The 6,552-nt window shown below is 58.1% G+C and overlaps 1 protein-coding gene across 2 annotated transcripts in view; it reads right to left on the reverse strand.

Annotated features, from left to right (window-relative positions):
- The window catches only part of MACROD1 (mono-ADP ribosylhydrolase 1), a 154,373-nt gene that overhangs the window by 91,475 nt on the left and 56,346 nt on the right, over window positions 1-6,552 (reverse strand). The gene's annotated exons all lie outside the window — the stretch shown is intronic.

Consider the following 6,552-nt stretch of genomic DNA (forward strand, 5'->3'; position numbering starts at 1 on the left):
GCGGGAAGCAGCCGGGAAGGAGCGTGGGGTGTGGGCTTCCTTTCTTTATTTTAAACAGTCTCTTTTCCCTTTCTCCCGACTCAGCCGGTCTCTCAGGCTGCGCTTTAAGTCCTTTTGAAGTGTTACAACCATTTTCTCCTCTTTCAATTAACAACAAGAAAAGGAAGCTAATAGCTTCCTGAGCCACTCGCTGTAAATATTAACAAAATCTGGCCGCCTGGCCTGGGCGCGCGGCGTTGCTCCCGCCGGCCGGAGAGTGAGTTTACGGGAAGGATGGGAGGGGGTGAGAGATTTCCAACACTCGCCAGAAAACCCCTTGGCACAGGCTTCTGCTGGTGCAGGGAAACTGAAGAGCGGGCTGGGGGAGCCAGGCTTGAAGGCGCCTGTCCCCGGGGGGTTGGGGGCCTGGCACAGCTGGCGAGAGGCAAGTGGGTACTTCTGGAAGAAAAGGCAGTTTCCACCAGCTGCACCTGAGTAAATTTGCAGGTGCGTGGTCGGAATCCCCAGCGCCTGGCTCCGAGTGTGGTCAGTAGGAGAGGTCTAGGGAGGAGCCGCATTTTGAATGCAGCAGCTGGGGGTGGGGGGTTGGGGGGGACGACAGCTGATGGTCCCCAGGGTGCCTGTGCCCACAGGGTTCAGATTCCTGAAGAAATCTGAGGCAGCAATGAGGGGAAGGAGCTGCAGATGAGGGGAGCTCAGATCCAGTGAGCAGAGCCTGGGTTCTGAAAGCTCCTCGGCCTGCTCCCTGAGAGACCCCCACAGCCCCTGAGCCTCCTCCCAGCGTATGTGCGTGCTAAATCGCTCTAGTCGTTTACAACTCTTTGTGACCCCGTGGACTGTAGCCCGCCAGGCTCCTCTGTCCATGGGATTCTCTAGGCAAGAATACTGGAGTGGGCTGCCATTTCCTCCTCCAGGGCGTCTTCCCGCATCTCTTTTGTCTCCTGCATCGGCAGGTGAGTTCTTAACCACTAGCGTCACCTGGGAAGCCCCCAAGCCCCCCAGACATACCAGTAAAGTCTTGCTTCAAACATCTGCTTGAGGAACTTCCCCAATTTCCAGAGGCTAAAACTCCACGTTCCTAATCCAGGGGGCCTGGGTTCAATCCCTGGGCAAGAAGCTAGATTCCGCAAGCTGCAACTAAGAGTTTGCATGCCGCAACAACATCAAAAAAGGAGCCCACACGCCACAACTAAGACCCAGCACAGCCGAAATAAATAATATAAATATAAATAAATAAAAATCTCGAGAGACCTATGGTGTATAGACTGGACAGGGCCCATCTTGTGACCAGGGTGGCCAAGGGCCCAGGTAAGAGCAGGCAGAGGCCAGCGGCCAGGAGGGGACTGGATCTTCTGCCTAGGACGCCCACTGCCCGCATCCACGGAGGGCCCTGCCCAGCCGAAAGCTCACAGTGGGACATGGTCAGGAAACACACAGGCACTGTTCTGCCCGAAGAGCAGTCCAGTTTCCTGAGAAAGGCCTGGCCTTAACTGTTGCACCAGCCTCATCCTCACTGGGCTCCCTGGGCTGGACACAGACCTTCGTGTGTGGAAGCTGGGTTTCAACAAGCCCTGCGGGGTAGACCTGACCAGCAGGCAGCTCCTTCCGGGGAGCCGCGGGCAGAGGGTGCGGGCCATGAATGGCCTACCGTGGGCATGCAGGGGACTGTCTCCTGGTATGCAGGCAGGGGAGCAAGCCTTGGGGGGCCTGGTACCCTCCCTGTTCCCCCTGCTCCCTAACAGCAGGGCCACACACAGCCCCCTCGGGGGGGCTCTCCCAGAGGCTGAGAGCAGCGGTCATGAGCCCGGCTGAGCACCAGCTGCCCTTGGCTGCCCCTGCCCAGAGTGCCTCCTGCCGCCTGCTGGCTCGGAGGAGATTTCAAAGGCATGAGAGCCCTCCAGGCACAGGAGGCCTCTTCAACCACCTGCCTGCGCTCCTGGCTCGGCGCGCCCTTGGGACGACGGTGCCCACTCAGCAGCCTCTCTAGGGCCCCGCTGCTCGGCCACCGTGCTGGGGCAGCACCCTGAACTGGTACAGTCGCTGGGAGCCTGGAGCCCGTGGCTTCTCTGCTCCGGGCACTGCCCGGCTGGCTCCCTAGTGGTCTGTCTCCACAGGTGGGCGCTGGCCAGGGTCCAGGCCTGCTGGCCAGGTGGCGCGGGCCCCTGCAGCCACGGACTGGCCTGCACGCTTGCTCACACGCCCGTCCCTGAAAGTCTGGGTTTTGTCAGGAAATGGTTTAATTAGCAGACCGGAGGCTGGGAGGGTTCACGCCCGAACGCAGGCTCTCTCACATCCTCCCCTTCTCACCCGCTTAGCTGTGCAGGTGCCATGCTGCCATGCCAAGCCCGGGGGGCCAGAGCGAGTGAGAAGGGGGTGGGGGGCGCCTCTTGTGCAGAGGAGTCTCCAGCTCCCTCCCCCTCAGGAGCCCTCCCTGGGTGCCTAGAACCAGGTTCAGAGCCCCCGGGGACCAGCTGCCCATGATGCTGTTCCATGGGGTCACAGGAGCACTCAGCCACCCTCCAGCGAGGAGGAGGAAGAGAAGGGAACCCATTCGCCCCACGCATGTCTTCAGGGAGGTCTCTGAGTTAGCCTCTCCGTCTCAACACCCCTGCTCCCCACCCCTGCTCCTGAGGACACTGTCCCAGCCTGCCACTGGCTGGGTCTGCTCCCATGCACCCTGGTGCCCTCCAATTCTCCACGGAGGTCTGGTCATGCCCCTTTCTGCCTGGGTGCCCTCACTGGCTCCCCACCGCCCTCAAAATGAAGACCAGGCCCCTCACCAGAGCATTCGAAATTCCCCCCAAGAATCCCACCTCCCACTTCTGCTTAGATCACAGCCCTCCTAACTCAGAGCTTCGGGACACCAGCCTTCCCACTGCACCAAACCCTCTCGCCTGTGAGCCTTTGCATACACTGTTCCCTCAGCCTGAAATGCCCTTCTGGCCTAGCCCCTATGGGGCTGACTCTGATACAGGAGCAGTCCACACTCCCTAAGGGAAGAGCTCTCCCTGCCCCATGACCCTGGCCCCCAGCCCTCTGCCCCCCAGGAAGAAGCAATGTGACTGTGGCAGTGCCCAGGTCTATGCCGGCGGGAGCAAGGGGTGACCCACACTGCGGTGGGGGAGAAGGGACAGGCTCTGTGGATGCCTGTCCTTGTGGGAGGAAGTCGGCAGCCATGGAACAAACTCCAGCTTTGAGCCACAAAGAGCCTTTTTCATCTCTAAAGGTCGCAGACAGATGTTGACCTCAGCCTGGAAGTCTGAAATGAAAGAACACCCTGGGTCTGCTAGCTCACGCCAGCTCTGACCTGCTTACAAAGATCTAAACTCTGCCCTCTCTGCCACGGGGCAGCTCTGCCCAGGGAGGGGCTCTGGCATGTTGTTCATTTAGAATGCCACTTGGCTAAGTCACCGGCCATAAAGCCCACCTGGGTTTCCAGCAGCACATACAGGCATCTGATTAATGACACACACATAAAAATCCATCCCAAAGAGTCATAGGTTGGAAAGAAGCAGGAGGGCTAATTGCTAATATAGGAATTAATATTAGTGCGTTCCGATCTTCAAGGCAGGTGGGAGCTTGTAGAGTTGAAGAGCGTTTCCACTTCAGGTGGAGGCTTGAGGTCCAAAGGTGGGGCAGCGACCCTGAAAGGTGGGGGGACCGTGGCCACACCCGCCCCACTGCAGCTTGCCACTGAACCCAGGTGACTATCATGACGTGGGAGTCTAGAGGACCCCAGAACCACAGCATGGCGTCACCTTCCCCAGAAAGCCCCCTGTGACCCAGCTACTCGCCCTCCACGCCCAGGCTGGGCAAGGAGTGGCTTTGACTCTGCCAGTGCCCCGTGTGTGTCTCACACTGACCCGCTGCAAACCAGTGACCTCCCTCGTAGGCCCACGAGCTCCTAGGGGACAGGGGCTCTCCTCTTTGGGTCCATGCATCCTGCACAGCAGTGGGTCTCAATACATGCTTGCCAGATGGATGGATGGATGGACGGATGTAGAGATGGAAAGGAAAGGAAATTTCCTAAAGGAAATCAGTCCTGAATATTCATCGGAAGGACTGATGCTGATGCTGAAACTTCAATACTTCGGCCACCTGATGCAAAGAACTGAGTCATTGGAAAAGACCCTGATGCTGGGAAAGAGTGAAGGGGGGAGGAGAAGGGGACGATAGAGGATGAGGTGGTTGGATGGCACCACCGACTCGATGGACATGGGTTTGAATAAGCTCCGGGAGTTGGTGATGGACAGGGAAGGCTGGCGTGCTGCAGTCCATGGGGTCACAAAGAGTCAGACACAACTGAGTGACTGAACTGAACTGAGAGATGGGAAAAATGGACGACAGATGGAAAGATGGGCAGGTAGATGGATGAGTGGAGAAACAGAGGGTGGGAGAGAGCTATACAGATGGAGGGATGGAGAGATGGAACGATGGCTAGGTGGATGGAAGGATGGAAAGCCAGATGGGTAATGGATGGAGGGAAAGACGGATGAACTGACGAATAACTGCATGAGAGGGACTCAGGAGAAACCCAAGGTCTCTAGGTGCATGGGCCGAAGGGCCTCTTTGTGTTTCTGTTGCACTGAGACTTAGTGTTGCGCAGGGAGAAGGGAACTGGCCCAAAGCTCAAGTTCCTGGCTGCCATGCAAGTCATACAGACGTAGCCAAGCTCCCGCCTTCTCAGTGTCACTGCATCTGCACAGTGGGGACAGTCCTCCCTGCCCCGCCAGCTGTGCTGGGCTGGCCCCAGGCGCAGGGGAGACGGTAAAGCAGAAATGACCTGGAAAAGGATAAGGGACACCGTCTCCTTGTAAACGGCGTATATGTACAGGCAGACGGATCCGGCCAAGATGCAGAGAGTGCTGTAGAGACGTGGGATCGTGCACTTGGCTTTCTCTCCTCCTTTCATATTTCTTTTACTACAGTTATGATGTTGTTATTTATAACAAAAACTAAAATGGTCTAAGCATCGCAAGTACTTGCTGAGGAAGCTTTTATTGTGTTGACCCAAAAAATGCATCTTTGGCACTGGAATGCAGGGACCAGACCTATGGGAAGGGAGACGGCAGAGGCGAGGAAGGTGAGCAGAGGCTGTCGTGTGGGCGAAGTACCCACAGTTGGCCAAGGGCGGGCTCCTGCTTTGAGACCCTGAGACCGTGCAGATTCGCTCTGTCCTTGGTCAGCTGGACTGGCCGCATGGGAAGTCCACACACCCCCGCTGACGTGGCTCGCTCTGCCTGTGCTAGGCTTACAGTGCGCTGCCCGCTGGGGACTGCACAGCTTGATGGTAGGTGTATGCCAGGAGAGCTCGTTCAGGGTGTGTTCCTGGGCCCAGCGCATGCAGGCGGCCGCAGTAATCGTTACCACGCACCGCACGGTAACAAAGCGCTCTCACCTTGCAAGCACCGCGTCCAGGCTGCCCTCGGTGCACACACCCTCCCTGACCCTCGAGAGGCGCCCATCACCCGGAAGCACTCAAGGAGCCCATATCCCCAGGGGGCCTGGGCCCGGCATTGCTGCCCGGCTCCCAGGAGGACCACACACAGGGACAGGGGAGGCAGGGAGAAGGGACCCCGAATGCACAAGGCTGGACGGCCTGCTGAGAGCCTTGCTCGGACTCTTGATTCTCTCAGTGAGAAAGTGTATTTATTAAGGACCTACTGTGTGCAAGGCACTGACTCAGGCGCTAGGAGATTAGCCTCCGATGAGCAGATGTGGTCTCTTCCTTGAACCAGGAAGATAATTCCTTGCGAGACATGACGTCATTGCCATCATGGTTTGTTCAACCCCGCAGGCGGAGAGGAGGTGAGGGGTGACGGTGGACGGACTCTTGCAGAAAGGAGAGCAGCATGGGGAGGGGCGGAGGCCAGCTTGAGGAGTTAGGGGAGATGGTGGGGGTGGAGGCCAGGGGGCCAGGCTTTGTGGGGCCTTGGAGGCTGCCACGGCAATGTCGCCTTTATCCTGAGGGCTCTGGGAAGGGTCTGAGCCAGCCAAACGCAGCTGCCTTCCCGGGTTCATAATTTCGAGAGCAGAGCTCTGTTGTGGGGGGATCAGCCAGCCATGGCTCTGGGTCCAGAGGACGCTGTCACCACCCTTTCTAAATACGGAGGCCCAGCCGCCTCTGCTCCCACCAGCCCCCCCCAAGGTAGAAAACAATTTCCTCACCCCGGCCAGGGAGGCGGATGACCTCATTGGACTCTTTCCATCTCTCGCTTTCATAGAGAAATTACAATTTATAATTGGATGAAATCACGCGGGTGTAATAGCAATAAGAGCCGAGCTGGAGCCCAGCAGTCACCCCTTACGTGGGGACTTTGTCCTCATCTTCCCTCCTGTCCAGCCCCCACCTGACCCCTTGCCAGGGGGCTGCCCCCCACCTGCCTGCTCACACCATGAGTATTTACCAGATCCTGGCCATCCAGGGTTGACATCCTGTGGGTTCTTAAACCTCGCTGTTTCTTAACCCTCCTTGCTCCTGGGGAAGCTTGTCCCACGCGGCCTCTCCACTTCTCCCATCCAGCCATCAGTCTCTGCCCACCCTCCACCTGG

Source organism: Bos javanicus, chromosome 29 (genome assembly GCF_032452875.1).
Source record: "Bos javanicus breed banteng chromosome 29, ARS-OSU_banteng_1.0, whole genome shotgun sequence".
Lineage (NCBI taxonomy): Eukaryota > Metazoa > Chordata > Mammalia > Artiodactyla > Bovidae > Bos > Bos javanicus.